The sequence below is a fragment of the Muscardinus avellanarius genome, assembly GCF_963383645.1.
Source record: "Muscardinus avellanarius genome assembly, chromosome: 1".
In the NCBI taxonomy this organism is placed as follows: domain Eukaryota; kingdom Metazoa; phylum Chordata; class Mammalia; order Rodentia; family Gliridae; genus Muscardinus; species Muscardinus avellanarius.
In genome coordinates, this window is record NC_137786.1 from 64,632,304 (window position 1) to 64,658,649 (window position 26,346).

A 26,346-nucleotide genomic window follows, 5' to 3' on the forward strand; every position below is an offset into this window, starting at 1 on the left:
CATTATTTCCATGAAGTTTTCTTGAGTTCCATTGTTTACATGGGCCAGGAACCTCTCTCTCCCTCCCAGAATCACATCTTGCAAGGAAATTGAGTATATATTTAATTTTTCTAATACATGAAGATAAGGAGAAGATCATATATTTCCTTAGTAACCTCCTAAGTGCTTTTTAATGGGAGACAGGACAGAATACAGTTAAAATCTTGCTGAAATTATTAAATAATTTGCAATTTTAAGATTTAAAAATCCCAGCAACAGAGACCCCTCTCCATCCAATGAACTGGCTAAGCTCTTTAAAGACACTGGAAAATAAAATTTTCCCATTAACCTTCAGTGAATAAAAAGAGAATACCAACTTGACAATATGCAAGAGAAGCTTAAAAATATACCTATTCTTTCACTTGACTCTTCTGTTTCTAGGAATAGATTCCAAGCATGCTGGTCACCTTTCTTCTGCAATGACAAATGCCTGAGATAATCAACTTATAAAGAGAAAAGACTTATTTTGGCTCATAGTTTTAGACATTCCAGTCTGTGATCAGGTTGACCTGCTGCTTAAGGGTCCTGGTGCGTGAGCTGGATGGCGATGGTGAGGAGCACCCAGTGGAGCAAAACTGTTCCCCTCATGGCCAGGAAGGAAAAAGGAACAAGGAGGGGCTGGGGTTTCACATCCTCTTCAAGGGCACACTCCCAGTGACTTACGCCTCCCAGGAGACCCACCATCTCCCAATAGTGCCACCTTGGGGACCAACACTTTGACATATAAATTTGAGATATCTAAGATCCAAACCACAGCACCTAGAAGACCTTTAAACTGCAAAGCTCATCAGTGTAGCAGAGGTGGAGCTAGAAACAGGTACTTTTTATAAATATTCATCTACACAGAGAAAATAGACCCACAAAGGATGGGTCAAATCCAAGTAAGCTCTTCCTCCTCCTTCTCCTGAATAGATAACTTTGTGTGTGTGTGTGTGTGTGTGTGTGTGTGTGTGTGTGTGTGTGTGTGTAAGAGAGAGACACAGATAGAGAATGTGAGCTTGCACACACGAGAGAGAGAGAGAAAGAGAGAGAGAGAGAGAGAGAGAGAGAGAGAGAGAGAGAGAGAGAGAGAGAGAGGGAGAGAATGTGTGTGGGAGCATTCTATCTCCACGCTACATCCCAAACCCTTTTATTTTTTGTCTTGAAATAGTCTCAAGCCGGGTGTGGTAGCTCACGCTTGTAATCCCAGCAGTTAGAAGGCTGAGACAGGAGGATCGTGGTTCAAGGACAGCCTCGGCTACTTAGTGAGGCCCTTTGCAACTCAGTGAGACCCTGTTTAAAAATTTTAAAAAAGAATAAAAAATAGGGCTGGGGGTGTAGCTTGGAGGTAGAATGCCCCTGGTTCCATCCCCAGTACCCCCCCACACACACACACAAAAAAAAAAAGAACGAAAGAAAAAAATAGTCTCAATAGGTTGCTGAGAGTCTTCCTATGTTGTTGAGGCTTCCTAAGAACCCGCAATTCTCCTGTCTCAAGTACTTGTATAATAAGCATGTGCTGCCACACCAAGCCATAGTTAAAATTTAATTCGGCTTCCATTTATTTCTAGACTCATGGGGGAAAGAAAGGAGGCAATCCCTACCCAAAAAGGATAGTTAAGGGCTACATCTTTTTTTACTCAGTCCAGGTAAGATGCTGGGTTTGCAGATGGTGGAAAATGGTGGGGAGGGGTAGTTACTTCAACCTGTAGGTCCTTAAGAAGCTGAATCCTTTCTCATGAGGTGGGGGAGGAAGCCACTTTGTTGGTGTCAGCGTGTAGCAGAGCAGTGCAGTCTGAGTGTCTGTCCCAACGCTGCCCAGGGGACATAGCTACCTCCCTCCTCCTCTATGGAGCCAGGCAGTCGGAAGCCAGGCTGCCCGGGCACAAACACCCACTAATGCCTTAAAAGCTATATGGCTAAATGCCAACCACACTCTTCCTTTTTAAATGCAGCCTGGACAGCCTAATTCAAAGTGCTGTATTATCCTTAATTTCCATCAGCAAGTTTTATGTCTAGAGCCTATTTTCAGCTGGGTATGGTGGCACATGTCTGTAATCCCAGTCCTTGGAAGGCTGAGATAGGAGGATTGCAGTTTCAAAAGCCAGCCTCAGCAACTTAGTGAAGCTTTCAGCAATTTAGTGAGACCCTGTTTCCAAACCAAAAAAAATAAAAAATAAAATAAATAAGGTAAAGGGTGTAATGTGGATATTAAAGGCCCCTGGGTTCCATCCCCAGTACCACACAGACAAAATAAAATAAGCAAATAAATAAAGCATAGTATCTTCAACTTTAGAAGATAGGATGGTGACCAAAGAAAGTTCTAGCACAAAATGGTATATTTGACGGTCTTCAGATCCTCAAAAGAGGATTGTCCTGGTAATCCCTTCCTAAGCCATCAAGAATGTTTACTCAGGGAGGTTTCCAGCATCCAGGAAGCTGCCAGAACATGAGGCCTCACAGGCCAGAGGAGTCCACCTGGGTGAATTTATGAAAGTGGCCATGTCCAAACCTACCTGTCCCTCACCTGTCAGAATCCCAGATGTGCTTGGGAATCCTCAGAGAGCTGTCACTTTCTCTGTAGCCACACACTGAGGAAGGCTTGCCTCCAGATGACCCTCAGAAAGGCAAACCATGCTGTCTTTTCTGCCACCACCAGATCTCTTCATGGACTTGTTCCACATCCTCCATGCCACTCATCAAGATGGAGCAGTGGGAAGCCAGAGGACCACCCTGCTCCTGAGCCTCCAGCAAGGGACAGAGAAAGAAAGAGGCGGGTAACATGGGCGTGGAGGAGGCAAGAAGGTGGGGGGAACCACCTGCAGGGACCACTGAGAAGAGACAGGCAGGCCCCAGACCCAGGCACTGACCTGGGTGAGGGAAGGGTGTGGACTCTTCACCTAAATGGAGGAAAATCAGATCCTGTGGTGACCACATCTCAAAAGAAAAGTGAGGATGAAGCAGGAAACAGCAAAGTCACCCATAAGTGCCTGCCACTTCAGCCTCAGTTTGGGGCAACATCGCAGTCAGAAGTTGCAAGAGAAGTAGGGGATAAACAACAGACCAGCCTGAAGCCCTGCCTCAGAGATGGAAGAAGGAATACCCAGGGTTTCTCCAGAGAGGACTTCAGATGCCACCTATAAAGCAGATGGGAGCCTCAAAGGAAAAGGGGTTGCAAGACTGAGCTGTGAGGTAAAGAGCTGCTTGTCGTGCTTGAGAAACTTAAACCTGGCGTTCGCAGCTCCAGAGAAGCTGTGGTGAAGCCTCCTCTCCAGAGTGACACTGCAAAGTGGTTTCAGCACAGCTGAGAAAGGAAATAAAGTGTCTCCCTACTGATGGAGGAATCTATTTCCCAAATACCTAACCTCCAATCGTCATCTAAAGCTGTCAGTTAGCCGTACTTTGTTTCTGCAAAAAGAAGGAAAATGCTCCTGAAATCTTCCTCAGATCAAGAGGAAGAGTACCCAAGAACTGGTGAATTTGGAGCACCTACATCTTCAGAAACAAAAAACAAGAAGAGAATGGCAGGTTATTCACATTCAAACTTTAGAAACAGGTGGATAAAGAACAACGCCATCCCAACTGGCAAAAAGGTTTTCCTGGTGAGCATTCACTCTGTTCTACAACCTCACTTCCAGCTAACACGTTCAAACTGATAAGAAGGACGCGAGAGATAGAGAGGGGCTGCCTTCTTTGAAAGTCTGGCTGAGTTACCGCGTTTTGGCCTGGAACCTGCGATCCTCTCATCTCAGTCTCCCAAGGACCAAGAATAAAGGCCTTTGACTGCACCTGGCTATGAAGTTGTGTTTTGACTCATAGAATCTCCACAAATTTACCATTAAATCTTTATGAAATTTTTATCTGCTCTGTAGACACACTCATAGTCCTTAAAGGATTGTGTAACCATAGAAAATATGCAGATGTATTTATGTAAAACTCAGTGGTAAGGCTTTCCATTATTAATAGCTGTTCCGTTGTTCTATTTTATTGTTAATAGCTATGATGGACTAAATTTGATCATCTTTATGAGTATAAAGTTGTCATGAAAACACTGCATTTCTTTCTGTCTCAGCTAATGTTCTCTAATTCATGAGGTGCTTATTACTGAAATAAACTGTTTAAATGTTTCTTTAAAGGTCTGGGGCTGTATCTCAGTGGAAGGGCACTTGCCTAGCATGGGCAAGGCCCTGGTTCCACCCCAGAACCACACACAAAGTATGTGGCGATTTAATGTAGAAGAGTTGTATCAGTGTTTCATGTTGTGAAACCTGAATCATATCCTAGTATTAATTCCTTATATTATCATTTATAATGATACTGGACTTTTGTTTAAGAACAGAAATAGAAAATATTCTTGAGTTGTGTTCTATCTTTGCCTAAAAGGTAAATCAGAAGGCAGTGGTTTCATTTTGTAAAATTTAACTGAAGCTGTTTTTATTAATATGAACTTTAAACACATAGATTCAACAGTATTCCTGCTAATATCTACTCATCTATTCTGTTAATGAAAAACAGGATAAAATCTCTGAAAGCTAGCTTTGGTTTAAATTTGTCAGCATTTTTATGTCATTAAGGTTTTTTTGTCCAAATTTTATAAATGAAATTATGCAAATCTTTGCATACTTGATGATATCTATAACAAGGCTGACTTGGTACTTAGGGAGAGAATTCTGGTGCTAACTTAAAATTTAGTTTGTTTTTTTTTTTTTCTCAAAAAAAGGGGGGATTGCCCCCTGAGTAATGACTGTGGTAATATAAAGTATAATCAGAACCTAATAAAATTGGTCTAAAGCAGACTAAAATCTGTTTTAATATCACATCGGTATTTTTTTTCTTTTTTTGCGGGTTTGGGGATGGAACCCAGGGGCATTCGACCTCCGGGCTACACCCCCTGCCCTATTTTTTATTCTTTATTTTGAAACCGGGTCTCACTAAGTTGCAGAGGCCTCACTAAGTAGCTGAGGCTGTCTGCGATCCTCCAGTCTCAGCCTCCCGAATGCTGGGATTACAAGTGTGCACCACCACGCCCGACTGGTATTTTTTTTTTCCTAAGATCAAGTTTCACTTTGTTTTAAGGTACACATTGTTGGAAGTTTTCAAAAGCTCTTTAATCAAATCTTCTTGGAAGCTGGGCGTGGTGGCGCACATTTGTAGTCCCTGCGCTTGGGAGGCGGAGACAGGAGGATCACGCAGGTTCGAAGACAGCCCTGTTTCCAAAAAAAAAAAAAAAAAGTATAAAATAGGTCTGGGAGTGTAGCCCGGAGGTAGAAGGGCTTCCAGGAACCCCAGTACCACCCCCCCCCAAAAAAATCTTGGAATAGCTAATAACCAAAAAACATATAGGCCATAGTGTGTAATGTATCTAGTGATTATATATTTAACTGTTTGTAAAGAAGTCTTCCTGACTAACGCTGGTTCTAAGACAAACTGAAATTTCTCTGTTAGTCTTTCCACTGTTCTTACCATGATATGGCTTTTTATTAGAAGCTAATAAATGCTTTGTGTTGATTATTAGGGGGAAAAGAATTTTTGCTCAAATATGGGCTGTGTAGGATGGAATGATGATCTTTTCTTGTGCTTATTCACTCACCTGGCAAGTATTTTCCAGATGCCACTATGTGCCAGGCATGGTTCTAAGCACGGGTAAACAGGCAAGTTTCTGTTCTCATGGGATCCATATTCTTATTCAGAAAGTAAGTTAAATAATAAAGAAGATAATTTTGATGAATGGCAAGTGCTATGGAGAAAATAAAACTAGAGCCAGAAGCAGTGACACTTGCCTGTAATCCTAGTACTTGGGAGGCTGAGACAGGAGGATCACGGGTTCAAAGCGAAGCTTAGCAACTTAGCAAGATTCTCACCAACTTAATTCCAAACCTGTTTCAAAATAAAAATTTTTAACGGTCTGAGGGTGTAACTCAGAGGTCACATGTTACTTGATTCAATTCCCAGCACCAAAACAAACAAACAAATAAACATAAAAAAGAAAAGAAAACTAGATAACAGAGAGTGACTGTGTGGTAACAAGAAATACAAGCAGCAGGAGATCAAGGGCCCTCTGGAGAGAGATTTGATGAGGAGGAGCCAGGCATACAGACGGCTTGAAAAGAATGGTCAAGCAAAGGCTTAGAGGTCTCTTTTTCCTCCTCCCTCTACTTGCTGATGTTTTCTGATTCTTAATAAGTATGTATTGCTTTTCTAAGAAAATTATAATTAAAAACAAATATAAATAATATTGCTGGATTAAATCCCTGGGATAATTTTTCTTCTTTTTGCAGTACTAGGGATTGAACCCAGGGGCATTCTACCTCTGAGCTACACCCACAGGCCTATTTTTTATTTTTTATTTTGAAACAGGGTCTCACTAAGTTGTGGAGGACCTCACTAAATAACTGAGGCTGGCCTCAAACTTACAAGTGTGTGCCACCATGCCCGGCTCCCTGGGATAATTTTGAAAGAGATAAACTCTTATTTCCCATGATAGAGTTCTGCCTCATATTAGGAGGTCAGACTAGGCGGATTCTAAAATTCCTTGTCATCAAGGTCTTGTCCCCAAACTGGCCCAGCCGTGCTTTCTCTTCCTCAGAGAACAAAGTGCGCCCTGCCTTCTCATATGACATAGAGCCACAATATTCTATTTTGGTCACATTCAAGGGAGAGGTCAGACATGATCTCATTCATTTTTTTCCCCAGATCATCAAGGTTCTCTCTAGGCAGCAGAAAGCTCTTTCGATCCCTGAAAAAGGAGCACTTTCTCATGGAGAGATAGAAAAAGCAACTCATTTAGAAGGTAACAGCGCATAGCACAGGCCATTGAGCCTTGGGCTGTCATCAAAGGGCCACGAGCAGAAAGGACACTAGTCGTTGGGGATTAGGACACTTTTGCCCACCTGGTGGATGTCATGGTCTCAGGAGGCTGGTAGGGATGCTATAAAAGGGCTGTGAATATTGAGGGCCACTTAAGGTCCTAGGGATCTTAGCAAATGTCTGTGGGAACAAGCCAGCAGCAGGAGAGTAGAGGTGGCTGGCAGACCCCACCTGCTACAGGCTATGTGCTCACAGGCTCTTGAAGAATAGGAAGTCCCAGTCTATATGAGATTCTAAATCTATCCTCCATGAAAACGAGAGTCAATCTGGTTAAATAACTGTGAATGTGGGCCTTGGCCTGATTAAAAAAAAAATGCACAACAGGATTGTTCTCTGCAGACCTGGCCTAACCCCACTGTAATCGCTGGAACTTGGGTTTGCTAAGAGTGCCTCTACCTGCCAGCCTGGCTGAACCCCAGTCCTCCCCGTTTGTTCCTTATAACTCTCTGCAGGAGTTTACAGAGCGGGGCTGGTGCTGATGCATGATAGAGTTCTGGCCTCTCGTGGGTCCTTTGCTCCAGCTCCATCTCGCTCCCACTCTGGCTCTGGAGCCTCCCAGTGTCAATTCCAGGGCAGGTGTTCAGACCCTCCCTCTCATGCATAGCCTCCTTGCACTCTCTGCCTGCCATCTCCACTGCTGACCTTTGCTTCCTGGCTTTTTGGCAGGAGCACGAGCTCCTAGACACGTTCCCTCCACCCTGCTCTTCCTCTAGGATCCCTGGACCACCTCAGGGGAAGCACGGATGGGGAGCCTCAGCCCTGCGCTCACTGCACTGCCACCAATGTCCTGCTTCCTCCCGCCTTAGTCATTCATGTGGGGTGACTTTCTCTAAGCAGCGCTTTTCCACCTCCCGATAACTAGCTTCCCCTGGACAATTGCTCAGGGCATAAGATGTGCAGCTGCAGGCATAAAACCAACTTTTGGTCATAGTTAAAGTTGTTTGCTTTAAACATATACAGAGAATCTGGAGGTGTCCTGGGGTTTCTGTTGGAAAGAAGACAGGACTGGCCTGCCCTTAGAAAACCCACATATGAACATAGCTTGAGAAGTCCTTGGCTCCACAGGTCAGGTGCAGCTGAGAGGAGGTGGCCCCAGCACAGCAAGAACTTGAAGACCCAGACCCCCATTGTGAGTTTTGATTGACATGCCTAATGTTGTCCATGGTGCTATAGGTGTGAAGAGGCAGCTGACCGCTCCTGGCTTTTCTGGCCTGGATGACAAGTGGCAAAAATTACACCTACCTCCTTCCATTCTTCTCTCTCTCTCTCTCTCTCTTTTTTTTTTTTTTTTGTGGTACTGGGGTTCCCGGAAGCCCTTCTACCCCCGGGCTACACTCCCAGACATATTTTTACATTTTTCATTTTGGAAACAGGGTCCCCTAAGCCAGCGCGCGCGGCTGGCTTCGAACCTGCGCGATCCTCCTGTCTCTGCCTCCCAAGCACGGGGATTACAAGCGTGCACCACCACGTCCGGCTTCTCTCTTTTTTTAATAGCCGTGGACTGCTTATTTTACTGCTTCATGAGAACACTAAATTATGTGCAATCTCACTTTTAAGTGAGTCAAAATGGTTCTTCTTGCCCATATGCATACTCTACTCCAGTGAGTCTAGCACAGGCTTCAGTGTCCTGAACTGTCAGAACGAAGCATCAGTTCTGACCCAGCTATGCTACTCTGCTCCAGGGTGCCTTTTAACCCAAAACTCCTACCCTGTAGGCACCAGAGGGACTTGAGGGTCCAAATGCCGACAAGGGAGCAGCAGCAACTTTACTTCTTAACGTTGTTGCACGAAACCTTTGGATGTGCCCGTACTTTCTATGGATGTGCCTGTATACTGGGCCATGACATAAATGTATCATTCCGGAGTCAAAGTCAAAAGCTATTGAAAATCACTGATTTAGAGGTTGAGCACCAAAAATAAATCTTCCTTTTTTTCCATATTATTAGAGTAAGTATAACAGGTGGTGATTAGTCGGGTTTAGACATAAAACTTAGAGAAGCTGGCAGAGAAAATGGCCAAAAAGATGTTGGTCATAAAAAAGACATTTTTAAGGACTGTTAGTATAAGCATATCTTGTGGGAGTGTTTTGAGTAAAATACCATGTATTTTTTATCCACTTTCTCAATAAATCTTTGAGCTAAAATCTGCACTGCCCACCGTGCCTCTGGTGAGTGTATTCTACACCGCAGGTGCAGTGGTGTGCTGAGCCCAGACCAGGCTCAGTGAGGCGATCTGAATGGCTATCATTCCCCCAATTTCCCAGGAAAAAATTCTGGAGCTCAGAAGGCAGTGATTTACGGAGGGTCACGCAACTCACTTTAACCCCCAGAGCTATCTTTAAGGCCAAATCTCTTGACCCCAAGACTCAGGGTACCTCAACTTAAGTCAGGCAAGAAACTTCATTATTAAGATTGGGCTGTTTGCTTATTTGTTGAAAACTCAACAGTTTTCTTAGGCTTTTACCTCAGATCAATACTTTTACCTCAGATCAATATAGATTTTTGTGGATTTCCCCCCTAAGAGCCTGAATAACAAAACAGAGCTCCCTTTCTTCCTTTAATATCAAATAGAACAATAAAAATGATATCTCAGCCAGAGACAAAGGTCTCTGATCCCAGCAACTTGGGACTTCTGAGGCAGGAAGATCACAAGTTTGAGGACAGCCAGAGCAACTTAGGGAGCTCTTGTCTCAAAAAATAAAAAAGGCTGGGCGTGGTGGTGCACGCTTGTAATCCCAGCATTTAGGAGGCTGAGACAGGAGGATTGCGCAGGTTCGAAGCCAGCCTCAGCTACTTAGTGAAGCTCTCAGCAACTTAGTGAGACCCTGTTGCCAAATAAAATATAAAATAGGTCTGGGAGTATAGCCTGGAGGTAGAAAAGACCCTGGGTTCCACCCCCAGTACCACAAAAATAAAATAAAATAAAATAAAATAAAATAAAATAAAAAAGGGGTAGGAATGTAGCTCAGTGGTAGAGTGTCCCTGGGTTCAATCCCTAGTACTTTCAAAGAAAAAAAAATGCATGATCTCTTCTTATCTATCTCAAGTTTATGTGTTTTACATTATTTTATATTTTAAGCCACTTTCTATATAAATGGTTGGGTTTTTAAACATTACTTAAACTGCCTTAATTTTTAAGGGAATTTTTATAGATGTAATTTCATCTGATTACCAAAACAGAGTTAGAGCAGATTTCTTTACCCATTTACCATGAGGAAATGGGTCTGAGCTGTGGGGAGGTGAAGGTGATTTGCTTAATGTCTACTCATTGGGAGCAAAGTGGGAACTAAAATCTCACCTTGCATTTTCCCTGCAGGCTTCTGTCCTCTACTGGACTAAACTGGGTCATAATGTAAGGGCTTCAGTACCTAATTTGATTCCTGGTCCCCCTTTCATTTTCCAGACTGGCTGAGATCAATTAGATTATTATAAAGGCCATGTTCCTCAACCTGATGAAGACTCAGTAGTTTTATTTGGGGGGGGGGTGTTGTTGTTTTGTTGTTTTTAAAGGAGACCTTAGGAGAGCAAAGCCTGGTTCCTGCTTCCTCAGATGTATTCACAAAGAGATAAAAGCAGGGAAGAGCTGGGAGTGGTGATGCACGCTTGTAACCCCAGCATTTGGAGGCTGAGACAGGAGGATTGTGGTTCGAGGACAGCCTCAGCTACTACTTAGTGAGGTTCTTTGCAACCCAGTGAGACCCTGTTTCAAAATAAAGAATAAAAATAGGGCTGCGGGTGTAGCTCAGAGGTAGAATGCCCCTGGGTTCCATCTCAAGTACCAAAAAAAATGCAGGGAAGACATTTAAATGGAAGCCTGTCTGGGCCTCTGTCACTCTGTCTGCCTGGCGTATTCCTTATTACCACTTCATTCCAGAAGGCTTCAGAAGGCTGGGGACCCCATACTGCACAGCCACAGGGAAGAAGTTAAATGGGACCTAGCAGGACCCACCCTATACCAGAGGGTGCTCGCTAGGTGACATGGCCTTTCTTCAGTATTAATAACACTGGTATTGTAGATCGGGGGTCTAAATAGTGAGTCTAAAGGGAAGTTGAATGGAGGAATGGTTTCTCAGATATGTGACCCTAGAAACAAACACTACTAGCTATAATTCTTAGGGAAATTCGTTTCAACTCCACATGCTTAATCTAAAATAAACTGCATGAAATTGTCTTTATTTTCATATTAGAAGCATAGCTTTTAATTCAACTGAAATTGTGCTGGAGCCCTCAAATAGCATCTGGTATTACAGTTGACTGACTCACGACTGTGAGTTCTGAAATATACACATTTGGATAACTCAGAATAAAAATATGCTAGGTTCCCTTTGAAAGAAAGCATTCCTTGATGAAATGCTTAGTTCTTCACAGATGAAAAGGAAGCTCGGAGCCTCTGAGCAGCAGGACATGCAGGCCAACCTATTTTTCTAGTCCTGAGAACTATTTGTGCAAGGAGCCACACAGAGCCCTTCTCTTTGATCAATAGGATGGATTTGTAAGACGTCTGACTGGGGTTGGGTTGTGGCCAAAGGATAGAACTTCCTGTGCAAAACACTTGTGCGTGTAGGGATCGAAGGTATGACTTGACATGGGTATATAAAATGAAGACAACTGCTTTCTTCCCGAGTATAAATTTATTTAATATTCTTTTTGGATTTTAAAATAACAGGTAATTAAAGTTTCACATTGCCATGTTGCTGTATATTCAGAACGATATCCCTGGGCTGCCTTCAGATCATCAGATCTCAAGAGGAAAGTCTAGATCCTCTCTTTCAGTGCTAGAGGAATGTGTGTGCCAAAGGCAAACCATGAGACATGTCCTGGGTCGCACAATGGGACTTAGCATCATCATGAGTAGATAGTGTATCCTGTGTATTTGCCCATATGCATCTTCCAGGCTATCTTAGATACTCACCAAAAGTGGAGGAGCTGCCTACTACAGCTGTGTCCTTTCTCTCTTCAGCCATCAATGTGTTCATTCTTCTAACAAATACATTTTATTTATTTATTTATTTATTTATTTATTTATTTATTTATTTATTTTGTGGTACTGGGGTGGAACCCAGAGGCTTTCTACCTCCAGGCTATACTCCCAGACCTATTTTATACTTTATTTGGAAACAGGGTCTCACTAAGTTGCTGAGAGCCTCACTAAGTAGCTGAGGCTGGCTTCGAACCTATGTGATCCTCCTGTCTCAGCCTCCCAAGCGCGGGGATTGCAAGTGTGCGCCACCATGCCCGGCCTAACAAATACATTTTAAATATGACTGTGGGTCAGACATAGTGGGGGATGAAAGTAGAGAAAAAGCACAACAACAAACTCTGGTTCTTGCCTGAGTGTGTATGTGTGTGTGTGTGTGTGTGTGTGTGTGTGTGTGTGTGTGTGTAGTACTTGGGGATTGAACCCAGAGGCATTCTACCTCTAAGTTACACCTCCAGCCCTTTTTTCATTTTAAATTTTTATTTTGAAACTGTCTCTCTAGGTTGCTGAGATTTCTAAGTTGTTGATGCTGGCCTTGAACCTGCCATCCTCCTGTCTCATCCTCCCAAGTACTAGATTTACAAACATGCAGCAATATGCTTTATTTAAAAAAATTTTTTTTTGCTTTTCTTTTCAGAATATGAAAGTAAAAAGTGATTCTTTTAGAAAAAATAAATATTATCTGTTATGCTATGGTTTGGATGTGGTTTGTTCCCTAAAAGTTCATGTGCTGGAAGCAGGACCTGGAGGAAATTGGTTAGGTCCTGGGGGCTCCCCCTCACTAATGGCTTGTGCTGCCCCTGGGGAGCAGGTCTTATTCCCAAGAGGATGAGGCTGCTGACTTAGCCTCTCTCTTAAACTGTTCCCCTTTGGTCTTTTACACTCATACGTGTAAGAGAAGCACGCACACGGCTTCTTCTTTTCTGCTTTCCTGCGGTGCTGTGATATGGCCAAGGGGCCCTTGCCCGGCAGCATGCTGTTAGGATGACATACTTCCCAGCCACCAGATTCATGAGCCAAACGAGCCTTGTTTTCCTTCTGCATTACCCAGTGTCAGGCTTGTTACAGCAAAACAAATGAATTAAACACATTAATCAAGCACCAAGTATGCTTAGCACTCTGAATATATTATTTCATTTAATCCATACAATCACCCAACAAAGGACATAAAACTACTATCCCCATTTTTATACATGAAAAACAGGCTCAGTAAGAGTGTAAGACTCGGGATATGGAATATGATCTGATTTCAGAACCCAAGACCTTAACATTTGGCTATCATGGTTATCTACAAATGGGGCATTCTCTTTGGGATGGTATAAAATAATCCAGTAGAAAACAAGAGAAAATGGTAGACAATCTCTGTAGATTGATGCCTATACGTGACCTATGGGTGGACAGTGGTGAATGCTGAATGTGTATTTCAGCTAGTGATAGCTAAGAAGGAAATTTAGAGAGGACCTCAGTAAAGAGGGGGAGCTGGGAGTTACACAAAGTGGAGCAATTTGGTCGACTTCCCAGGTAGATGGTTTTCAGTACACAGGCACTTTTGTGTGCCCCTGTTAAGAAGATTCATAAATACATTATTCCATTTTTTAACTAAACTATTCACACAGAAAAGATAAATAGTTCAACAGTTTAAGGATAGTCACTAAAGCACACATTAATAACCAAAAATGGCAGAGCAGACACTTCTACAACTACACAAAGTCCTGGCCAAGAAAACACAACTATCTTACCAGATTCCATATCCAATTACATTGTTCTAAGAAGTTAGTAATAATTTCACTGAAAGGAAAAAGGTTTCTATACTATTAGAAAATAAAAGTTTGGATTTATTTGAAATTATTATATCATCTTTACCTTATCCTTTAACTTACTATGCTTGTGCTTTCTAATAAGCATACTTCAGGGATTTCTGGGAAGATGGCAACAATATCAACAATAACTGGCAGTGGCCAAATAGGACAGGTATTCCTCTAAGAAACCCCGGACATCAGATTTTGGTTTAATATCTGATTGGAACAATATATAGAGACAATTTTAGCCATGACATCCTAACTAAAATATAAGAAAGAAGAGACAGACCAAGATGGAAGAGACAGTGGCGGCAGCGGCGGCCAGTATTTGGGAGAGGTAGATAAAACCAATCCAAACCGCCTTGAACTGTTGGAGAAATTTCCCAAAAAAAAGACTGCTCCTGCCCCACATGCTCAGGAATTCTGGACAACATACTATGTAAGAAAAAATGCTTCAGAGGAGGGCCAAGATGGCGGCGGTGGCAGTGGCCAGTATCGGGGAAAGGCAGGTAACTTTATTCTGATCTACCCTGAACTTTTGAGGAAATCTCCCCAAAAGTAGACTGCACCTGCCCCACATGCTCAGGAACTCTGGGCAACATACTATGTAAGAAAAATATTCAGGGGCGTCAGATGGAGCCACACATAGCTGGGTCGGCCTGCACCAGGCGTCCCGGGAACCAAGGGTGCTCCTGGCTGCTGAGCTCCTCTGTGCAGTGCTGGGGCTGGATGCACTCGGAGCAGCAGAACCCGCTCTCTGTGGTGCAGCTGTGGGCCTCCTCTCTTGGCGGGGAGATAAAACACATTGCTACTAAGTACTTGGGCTCCCAAATCCTGCATAAGACACGTACTGTTTTATTTTATTAAAAAATATTGAAGTCGGAGGAAGATAGTGGCAGCTGCAGTTGCAGCTGCAGCGGCGACCACAACCCCAGTGGTGATGGTTAGTAGCAGCCGAATAGGATATGCATCCCCCTGAGAAACCCTGGACAACAGATTTTGATTTAATAGCTGAATGGGACAACACACAGAAACATTTCCAGTCATCACATCCTATCTGAAATATAGGAGAGAGAGTGGCAAATGGAGGAATTAGAGGCAAGACTGCAGAGTGGTGCCCACCACTGCAAGAAAAGTGATTTTTGGAGGAATATCCCAGAAGAGATCAGAAAGCAGACTGCTCCTGCCACACATGCACAGGAATTCTTAACAACAACATACTCTAGGAGAGACCCAGAAGGTGGTGGAGGCCAGTTTTCAGGAAAGGCAGACAGATCCAACCAAATATACCTTGAATTTTTGAAAAAATCCCTCCCAAAGTAGACTGTTCCTGCCCCACATGCTCAGGAACTCTGAACAACATACTATGTAAGAAAAAGTTTTGTGGATATGGACCAAAATGGTGGTAGCGGCGGCAGCCAGTATTTGGGAGAGGCAGACAGATCCAATCCAATCCACCTTGAATTTTTGAAAATATCTCCCCAAAAGTAGACTGCTCTTGCCACACATGTGCAGGAATTCTGGACAACATACTATGTAAGAAAAATGTCCGGGGCAAGTCGGAGGGAACCCCGCTTGTATTGCTGGGCTGATTTGCTGCTCCGGGGGTCCCGGGAGACCTCACCTCATGGCCGCTGAGTCCCTCTGCGCTGCGCTGGGGATCAGGGTGTGCTTGGAGCAGCGGATCTCGCTCTCCATGGTGAGGCTGTGAGCCTCCGCTTTCAGTGAAGAGATAAAATCCATTGCTACTAGGAAATTGGGCTCTCAGCTTCTGCAAATGAACCTCTGTAAACATCATGCTCACAGTGACAGGAACCAGAACCTGCCAGGTGGCGAGGCCAAGTCTGGAGCCAGCGAGGCCGGGCCCAGAGCCTGTTGCGCAGCAGGCCTGTAACTGGAGCCTGCTTCACAGCAAAGGGCCAGCAGGTTTCTTCAGCTGTGTGGCCAGGAAGTAATAGAAACTGCCGCTGCCTCACCTAATCTCTCAGCAGATTTCCAGACCCAAGTGACCTGTATTTAAAAAAAAATTTAGTTGTGAGTGGATCATCCTGTCAAAGTTACTCAGCTTCTGGCTTTCAGGTTTTCCATAAGTGGGAATAAGTGTGGAGAAATAGAAGCTCTAATACACTGTTGGTGGGATTGCAAGTTGGTGCAACCACTTTGGAGAACAGTATAGAAGATCCTTAGGAGAAGGAAAACGAACTTACCATATGATCCGGCAATACAACCTCTGGGTATCTACCAAAAAGAATGAAAACCAAAATATCAAACTAATGCACCAACAACCATGTTCATAGCTGCACAGTTCATCATTGCCAAACTGTGGAACCAGCCAAGATGTCCTTCAACGGATGAGTGGATTTCAAAACTATGGGATATATACACAGTGGGATTTTGCTCAGCCATAAGGGAGAACAAAATTATGGCATTCACAGTGAAATGTCACAAAAATAAGAAATCAGATGCTTTTCTTAATGTGCAAAATATTAGGGAGAAATGGGTAACAGGAGGAACTCTAGATGAAGAAGGTACCCTATAGAGGAGCAATGAAGGTGACATATCTGAGGGGATAAGAGGGAGGATAAGGGAAACTCTTTAAAGCACATGGTGTACTTAAATATATCAAAGTCAATCAGGAAGCCAAGCATGAGTAGGAGGGAGGGGGAGGGGAGGGGTTAGAGATTGGGTAGGGGCTAATTGGGTGATGTGTGCATGTATATCTCCACAAGATTTTTTTTCCCCATTGAGATGTATGACTAAAATACACCAATAAAAATTTATTTAAAAAATAATAAGCATACTACATTAGTGATTATAATTTATGAACGTATATATATATAAATAGTCCATGCTCAACATTTTATGTTAAATATAAAAACTCAGAAGCAAGAAAATAATTCAATTCTTAAAATACATAGGTATATCTTTAAGATAAACCTATGTGAGTAAACTATTTATTTCTGAAGAAAACTAGAGAGATGATTGGATCAAATAGTATAAACAGTTTTGAGACTTTTTTTTTTTTTCTGTACTGGGGATGGAACCCAGGGCTTTCTACCTCTGAGGTACACCTCCTGCCTAATTTTTATTATTTATTTTGAAACAGGGTCTCACTGAGTTGCAAAGGGCCTCACTAGGTAGCTGAGGCTGTTCTCAAGCCCGATCCTCCTGTCTCAGCCTCCTGAATGCTGGGATTACAAGCGTGCGCCACCACACCCAGCTACTTTTGAGACTTTTTATAATAATGATCAAATCGTTTTTCAAAAAGCACTGTGCTGATTTGTACTCCTGAGGGCAATATCAGAAGACTCCTTTTTAAATTGTACCTGTTCGGCCAGGCGTGGTAGCGCACGCTTGTAATCCCCGTGCTTGGGAGGCAGAGACAGGAGGATTGCACAGGTTCGAAGCCAGCTGCACGCGCTGGCTTAGGAGACCCTGTTTCCAAATAAAAAAATATTTAAAAAAATAGGTCTGGAAGTGTAGCCCGGAGGTAGAAGGGCTTCCAGGAACCCCAGTACCACCAAAATAAATAAATAAATAATAAATAAATAAATAAATTGTACCTGTTCAATTTTATTTTATTTTTGCAATACTGGGGATGAAACCCAGGGGCCTTTCACCTCCAGGATACATCACCAGACCTATTTTACTTTTTATTTGGATACAGGGTTGCTGAGGCTGGCTTCAAACCTGTGATTCTCCTATCTCAACCTCCCAAATACTGGGATTACAAGCATGTACCACCATGCCCATCCTCTTCGAATTTAGAGATAGCAATTTTTATAATCTTAGTAAACTTTATAAAAGAAAAATAATCATTCTTTTTCAGGACTTTTCTTAGGTATGATGTAATAAGGACTGTATCTTTCTTTTCTTTCTTTCTTTCTTTTTTCTTTATTTATTTATTTATTTATTTATTTATTTTTGGTGGTACTGAGGTTCCTGGAAACCCTTCTACTTCAGGGCTATACTCCCAGACCTTATAGTTTTTTATTTGGAGACAGGGTCTCTTAAACCAGCGCGTCTGGCTTCAAACCTGCGCGATCCTTCTGTCTCCGCCTCCCAAGCACTGGGATTACAAGCGTGTGCCACCATGCCCGGCAAGATTGTATCTTTTCAAGCTGGTGCACTTGGGCATTGGCTGGGATGATATTTATTAAAACTAAACTTGAGTGAGATCCAAGAATAGATTATGAAAGAGGAAGACAGAAGTTCTCTTTTACCTTTTTGTGTTTAAGCATATGTGTTTCTCGAGTAACACAGGAGAAAAATGAGTATTAAACATCACTTAAAGTATAGCTTAAGAGTCAGTTGTGATGGCTCACACTTGTAATCTCAGTACTTGGGAGGCTGAGACAAGAGGATTATGGGTTCTAGGTCAGCTTCAGCTACTTAGGCCCTCTGCAACTTAGTGAGACCCCGTTTCAAAATAAAGAGTAAAAACATATAGGGATGGGGGTATAGTTCAGAGGTAGAATACCCCTAGGTTCCATCTCCAGTATCAAACATAAAAAAAGAAAATAAGAATAAAGTATAGCTAAAGCTGGGCACAGTGGCACTTGCCCATAATCTTAGTACTTGGGAGGCTGAAACAGGAGGTTCACAGGTTTGAGGCCAATGCACAGCAACTTAACAAGACGCTCAGCAACTTAGCAAGACTCTATTTCAAAATAAAAAGGGTGCCGGGCGTGGTGGCGCACGCTTGTAATCCCCATGCTTGGGAGGCAGAGACAGGAGGATCACACATGTTCGAAGCCAGCCACGCTGGCTTAAGAAACCCTGTTTCCAAATAAAAATAATATAAAATAGGTCTGGGAGTGTAGCCCAGGGGTAGAAGGGCTTCCAGAAACCCCTGTACCACCAAAAATTTAAAATAAAAAGAAAAAAGAAAAAAGGGCTGGGGTGTATTGGAGGTAGAATGCCCTTGGGTGCAACCCCTAATACCAAAAAAATAAAGCATAGCTATAGGACATATACAGGCAAAAGAATGAAGTTGAGCTCCTTTCTTCTACCATACACAAAAATTACTCAACATGGACCACGGGCTTGAATGTGAGAGGTAAAATGAGAAAACTCTCAGAAGAAAACCTGGAAGTAAATCTTTATGACCTGGGGTTAGGCAAAGGCTTCCTAAGTACGACATCAAAAGTACAAGTGATGAGGGCTGGGGATGTAGCTCAGTGGTAGAGCACTTGCCTAGCACAAGCCAGGCACAGGGTCCAGTCCCCAGCACCACGAAACAAACAAGTAAAGAGCAAAGCAGGAGGCACTGTTTTATACCACTAGGATGGCAATCATCAGAAAGACAAATATTGATAAGTATACAGAGGAACTGAAACAAATATTTGTCTCAAGTATTTTTGTTGAAATTGTTCACAGGAACAATTTCCAATTGTTCAATTTTGAACAATTTCTATTGTTCAACATAAACTGAACAAATATTAGTAAGTATATGGAGAAATTAAAATAGTTATATGCAATGCCAATATGAATGTAAGTCAGCACATTCACTTTGTAAAAGAGTTTGGCAGTTCCAAAGAAAACTGTGGGAACCTAGGAATATACACAAGAGAAATGAAAATGTAGGTCTATACAAAAACTTGTATGTAAATCTTCATTACATCATTATTCATAATATCCCCAAAGTGTGAACAACTCAAATGTCCATCAGGTGACTAATGAATGAGTAAAATGTATTGTAAATCATATAGTAGAATATTAATGGACAATTAAAAAGAAATGAGCCGGGCGTGGTGGCGCACGCTTGTGATCCCCGCACTTGGGAGGCAGAGACAGGAGGATCGCGTAGGTTTGAAGCCAGCCGCGCGTGCTGGCTTAGGAGACCCTGTTTCCAAATAAAAATGTAAAAATAGGTCTGGGAGTGTAGCCCGGAGGTAGAAGGGCTTCCAGCAACCCCAGTACCACCAAAAATAAAATAAAATTAAAATAAAATAAAATAAAATAAAAAGGAATGAAGTACTCACTACATCACAACATGGATAAAACTTTAACACCTTATGCTAATGAAAGAAACCAGTCACCAAGGCCATGTAGTGTATGGTTCTATTTATATAGACTGTTCAAAAGAGGCAAATCCATGGACACAGAATGTGTCTTAGTGGTTGCCGACAGTAGGGGGTATTGAGACAGGATATGAGGATGTTTGAAAAGTGTCTGCTAATAATGATTAAGTGTTTTTGGGGAGATGGGAGTGATTAAAATATCCTGAAATTTATTGTAGTGACAGTTGCAACTCTGAATATACTAAGCACCACTGAATTACTTTAAATGTGTTTATTGCCAGTTGTGTAAATTATATTTCATTAAAGCTTTTAAAAATATACTGCAGTATTAAGAATGTGTAATGTAGATATTGCCCTCTTTGTATTTCGCATTGTTAACATTTAATTTCTTACTTGAAAAAAAAGTGTGTGCTATACTTGGAAGCATCCTTTTGATTGATTATGTTCTGCCTCTGCCAATTACAAAGTGCTATTATTAATAACAATTAATTACATCACCTACTTTGAGAAGTCGCCATTAGACAAAACTCGAGATTGGATGGGACTTATTCCCATTCTCCATGTGAAACATAACTTTCTAAGCAGAGCAAGCTTTTTCTCACTTAGAATAGGGAAGCATAGACATATTCAATTTTAGTAAAATAATCTTACAGGCTATCTGTGGGGACCTTTTTGATGTGAAATTAAATTGTGGCACAGACAGAGATTTTATTACATTTACATGGACCCATAAAATAACTTTTATGGTTCCCAGCGGTGCAAATCCTCCTTAATTTTGTTAATTATTTCCCCCCAGTTATCCTTAGCCATGTCTGCTAATTCAGTATTGATCTTGATACTAAGATATGTTATGGTCCTAGAAATTCACTCGAGTCCCCGCTGAATGAAAAGAACTAAGGAAGCAGATCTTACCGAGGTAATGTTTTGGATAGATTCCAATTAATATTATAGCTGAGGGTGACAATGTCCTTCTACCCAGTGTTCTCACTGTTCAGAGCTGGGCTCATCACCCAGAGCAGGGTGTTAGAGCATGCGCCAGAGAAATCTGAGGAGAAGGTCTTCCTTTTGGTCCAACTTCTACATTTTGGTATGAGCATCCCTCTTGTTACACATGCCCTTTCTCCACCATTTCAAGGTCTTTGGATTAGATCAGGAAAATTATCTGTTATCCTGATCATTTCTACCCTTTTCTGTACTGGTCCTTCCCAGCTTACCTGTTCACACTTTAACTGGAATTTTCTGAAGAAAAAAATTTAAAATTAGCTGTTCTTAACTGCAATATTCAGCAAGCAATATATTACTACAGGTAGTTCTTAAACTTCTGATTTTTTTTTTGTGTGTGTGTGGTACTGGGAATGGAACCCAGGGTTATTCTACCTCCGAGCTATACCCTCAGTCCTATTTTTAACTTTTTTTTTTGAAATAGGGTCTCACTGAGTTGCAAATAGCCTCACTAAGTAGCTGAGGTTGTCCGTGAACCCTGGTCCTCCTGTCTCAGCCTCCCAAATGCTGGGATTACAAGTGTGTGCAACTATGCCCAACAACTTCTGATGTTTTTAAAGATTTGTTTTGAGAAAAAAAAAAAAAACAAGAACATGTCCAAGGTTATCTTTCCACCCTGTTGCCTTTGGATATGCTTTTGAGTGGAAGAGGACAGAGCTACTACGACACCAGGAGAACTGGAGAAAAACTTCAGTCCAGGGCCAGTGCCCCTTGCCAATGCGCTTTGCTGGCTGGCCACTTTACACACTTGTCGAATACCTACTATGTACAAGGCATTAATCTGAAATGAGTTGCTTTTTCAAGCTCAAACTTCAATAAACCTTCCATTTCTGGGTCGTCCAATTAATTGCAGCATGTTAAAGGACTTTCTGTTTTATGATACATAATTATATAACGGGTAGGCCTCTTGTGAATCTTAATTCTTTCATTAACTTACCTCATTTAACTTATTAGGGACCCATTTATAGTTTTATAAAATGTACTTTATTTTAAAGTAATAATTGCAACCCTTTGAAATGTTTTAGAATTTATCTTTTTCATTAAAACCAAGGTAATTTCTCCTTCCTCTGGTCTATTATTTTGAAATATCAAGGTTATGATATTTAGGTTCTTTTGTCTTCTTTTATATTGCGTTACCATTTCCCAAAGGGCATCCCATAGTGTAACTTGGAGGACACTCTCAGTTCCGTTCGGACATTGTTTGCTAGTGGGAGAGATTAACTGCTTTATATTGATCTCCTTCCCCCAATATAAGAAAAACTAAGTGGGCTGAGGGTGAGAGAGGAGAGAGGGAGATGCCATGAAGGCAGGTAGCCCCGATGGAAGGTGGCCCCGGGGAATCTGCGAAGCTGGAAGAGTCGCCGCCACCCCTGTCTGGTTTTCCTCTGTTCCCTCCTGGATGGTGCCCTCCATTTCCCCACTTTTGTCACCTGTTGCTCCTTTCCTTTGTCCTCCTATTAAATGGCTTCAAATCCTGCCTTTATACAATAGCACACAGGAAACACTTTTAGAATTGATTTGCATATTTACATTCTATGGGTTTTCTTTTCTTTTTGGTAGTGAGGATTGAACCCAAGGGCGTTCTACCTCTGAGCTACATACCCAGCCCTACTTTATTTTTATTTTTGAAACAGGGTCTCTCTTGGTTGATGAGAGTCTCACAACTTTCTGAGGCTGTCTTCAAGACTGCAATCTTTCTGTCTCAGCCTCCCAAGGACTAGGATTATAAGTGTGCACCACCACACCCAGCTCTCTAGATAATCTTTCGATATTTTGCTGTTTAATAAACTACTCCAAAACTAAGTGATTTAAAATACATCTTTAATTTTTTTTACACTTCTACAATCTGGGACAGGTTCTGCTGGGTGGTTCTTCCACTGCAAGTACGTGTACTAGACTGAAAGCCACTTGCTCATCTGTGTTGCAATAGTGATGGCTGGAAAAGCTGGGGCAGGTGGAGCATTTCTCTCCATATGGCCTTCCTTCCTTTTTTCTTGTATTAGGGATTGGACCTGGGGTCATTTTATCTCCAAGCTACACCCCCAGTCCTCTTTAAAATTTTTATTTTGAAATAGGTTCTTACTAAGTTGTTGAGGCTGGCCTCGAACCTGTGATCCTCTTGTCTCAGCCTTCCGAGGACTGGGATGACAGGTGTATACTATCACACCTGGCTGAGAGTAATTGGGCTTCTTACATGGCAGCCAGCCTGTAATAGAGAGAAAGCAGATGCTGCCAGTCTTTCCAAATGTTAGTAGAACTACCATCAGCACACTGCCACCAATGCACGTCACAAGGCCAGTTCAGATTCAAAGGAAGGAGAAAAAGACTCCATCTTTCTATATGAAGGTTGGCATACATGGATAGGGAGAAAGGAACCGGGAGCAGCTGCTTTGCAGATGGTATAATAGCGAGCAGCACTAGAGGGTATAGAACATGAAGCAGATCTTCAAACAACTGTGTCCCGGAGACTCTCAGATACAACCATTGCTATGCCTGGAGCGTCCTTCTAAGATAGTCTATATGTAAACAAATGTGTTTTATACATACACTTCTAAACATATTTTGCTATCAATAATGTGTGGTAATATATAACACTCTATAACTAGGCTTATATAACTATTTCAGGGTTGCCTATACTACAGTCCTCCATACTTTGCTATTTTATTTAATCATACATGTGGAGGTGTTCTTTGTGCTGACTACACATATTACTTTAGTAGATATTTTGCTGTTTCTGTTCTCTTGTTATTACCAATTCTGCTTCAGTGACCACCCCAGTGTGTGTGTGTGTGTGTGTGTGTGTGTGTGTGTGTGTGTGTGTTTATATAGAGATAGATATTTCAAAAATGTCAACTTATTAGTAAGAAAATTTTCTGTAAGAAAAATTGCTGGGTCAAATAATATGTGCATGTTTGATGTTTTTAAATCAGTAATAGTAAAGCTGGGAGAGACCTCCAAGGTAGTGGTTTTCCATTGGGGAGGGTGTGGGTATGGAAAGATGATTTCTCCTCCTCCAGGAGATTCTGGTCCTTTCAGCAGTGGCTGTGATAACACTTCCCTTGTCTCACCAACTGAGAATCACTTTTCTAGACTAACTGCTTCATTCAGCAGCTGAGGCTGACCCATTATACTGTGAACAAGCTAGTCCTTTCCCCAATGAGCGCCTTGATGTAGACCAAGTTTGTTCAAAAGATATTCCATTGTGATAGTCAGCTTTCCACTACTATAACACATATTCAAAATAATCAGCTTATAAATAAAAGAAGGTCAGTTTGGGTTTCACTTTAGAGATTCCAGTCCATGATCCATTGGCCTTGTGTCTTTGGAACTGTGGTGAGAGAACGAGGTGGAGCAAAACTATTCACCTCATGGTCAGAAAGCAAGGGGGCCAGGATACCCTAATGCCTTTGAAGCACACCTCCAGGGACCCCAGAACCTCCTGCTAGGCCCTACCTTTTAACATTTTCACCTGCGGGGGTGGTAGTAGTTAAAATTACACATCTGTAATTCCAGTCCTTGGGAGGCTGAGACAGAAGGAGCCCAGGTTCAAGGACAGCCTCAGCAATGTAGCAAGGTCTCAGCAAAGTAGTAAGACCCTGTTTCAAAATAAAAACTAAAAAGGGTTGGGGTGTAGCTCAGCAGTAGAATGTCCCTGGGTTCAATTCCTAGTACCAAAGGTTTTCGCCACCTCTCAAGAAACATGGGACTTCAGGGAATACTCGACCCCAAAGAGTCTCCCTGCTCCAAAACAGAGAAAAAGATTGTCCAGAAGCACTGCTTCCAGTATCAGTGCATCAAGCCACTGGCCATCAACAAGGGAAAATAAAGGTTCTGAAGAACTTCACACCCAAGAAACTTGCAGATACTGTTTATTTATTTATATTTTATTATTTTATTTTTGGTCGTGCTGGGTGGAACCCAGAGGCTTTCTGCCTTCAGGCTATACTCCCAGACCCATTTTTTGTTATATACTTTATTTGGAAACAGGGTCTCACTAAGTTGCTGAGAGCCTCACTAAGTAGCTGAGGCTGGCTTCGAACCTGCGCGATCCTCCTGTCTCAGCCTCCCAAGCGCGGGGATTACAAGCGTGCGCCACCATGCCCGGCCAGATGCTGTTTAAATGAAAGGATGCATTTAGCCATCTGTTTCCTAAACATATTTGAATATAGCAACTGTACTTTTGTGATCTTGTTCTGCTAACCACTTGTGAATCCAAGTTTTCTGAGATACATTCTTTGGGAAATTATTATTTGGGAGTAGAAGAAAGGTCCCTGGACAGGGAGACTGGCTCCACTCCTGAACAACTGTGCCATCTTAGCTAAGTCAAATATCTCTCCTGAGCCAGGCTTGGTGGTGGACATCTGTAATCTTAGCACTTGGAAGGCTGAGACAGGAGGATCACAGGTTTGAGGCCAGGCTTAGTAACTTAGCAAGACCTTCTTTCAAGTTTTTAAAAAGTTTTTAAAGATGAGGTTGGGGTGTAGCTTGGAGATTGAATAGCCCTAGGTTAATCCCCAGTACCCCCCCACACACACACACAAACAACAACAACAAAAGCAGGATATTGTGTCTGACAAGGGACATTGAAGTTTGTTCTGTTCATTCATTCCTTTGAATTCTTATTCGTCTACTCTTTAGCTCTGTGCATGCTAGTAGAAGTGGATAGAAAAGGTCCAGCAGGGCCTTTAGCTCAGGATTTCCTCTTTCCACTGTCCATCACCCTGGGGACCTCTCCTGATGCATCTCCACTTTCAGGTAAAAGAAAAAGCCGCGGAGTCAGCAGGAACCAGGGTGGCCTCACACATAGGAAGCAGGAGATGAATACATTTAAGCCTGTATCTTTACCACCTCTTTTCTGAATAGGCCATAAACAAATTTTGTGCTCAGGGAAAAACGATCTGGTATTCTTATATCAAATCCATATAACCTTTGCAAATGAGGACAGATCTTCCAACCAGGTGTAGCGTGATTTGTTTTGACTCTTTACTGCCTCCAACTGAGATGCTTTACATATACTAATCTAAAGACAATGAATCCTGAGCGGATTCCATGAGTGTAAGTTATCCCAGCCCTGAAATGAAGGGCTACTGTGTGTCAGAACACGCAGATGCATAGGCAACCCAAAGCTATCAAGCTAAATATCTTTTTTTTATTAATTGGAGCTTCAGAGGTAAAATCTCCTTCTCAGGGACATCAAGGTGATTTGTGACGCTTTCCATACACCTTTAGACTCACCAGCCAATGAGTATATCACACCGAACTCTCGTTTTCTCATCAGTGGCAAACATAAAACACAGGTAATCTTCATTTTACTCCGATGTTTCAATTAACTGTGAAAACCCTCTGGCTTATATAATATAGCATTTGCAAGTATTTCATCTCCTTTCAGTTTAAGCATCGACTAGAACACACACTTAAAATCTCGTTACATTTCTTTTAGAATTGAATGCAATTAAATAGTAGAACTGCCTGTCCTAAAGACAATGAGCTGTAAGGGCACCAGCGAGCTGTCTTGGTTGTCTTCCTGGGTGCCTGATTCATGGTTTGGAAAACAGGGTTTGTTTTTATACTTACCTGGAACACAGAAGCCTGAAAGGGGGAAATCCAAACACATCTGCTTACTAACAATCCGCCTCTCTGCACATGTCGTTTCAAATGCA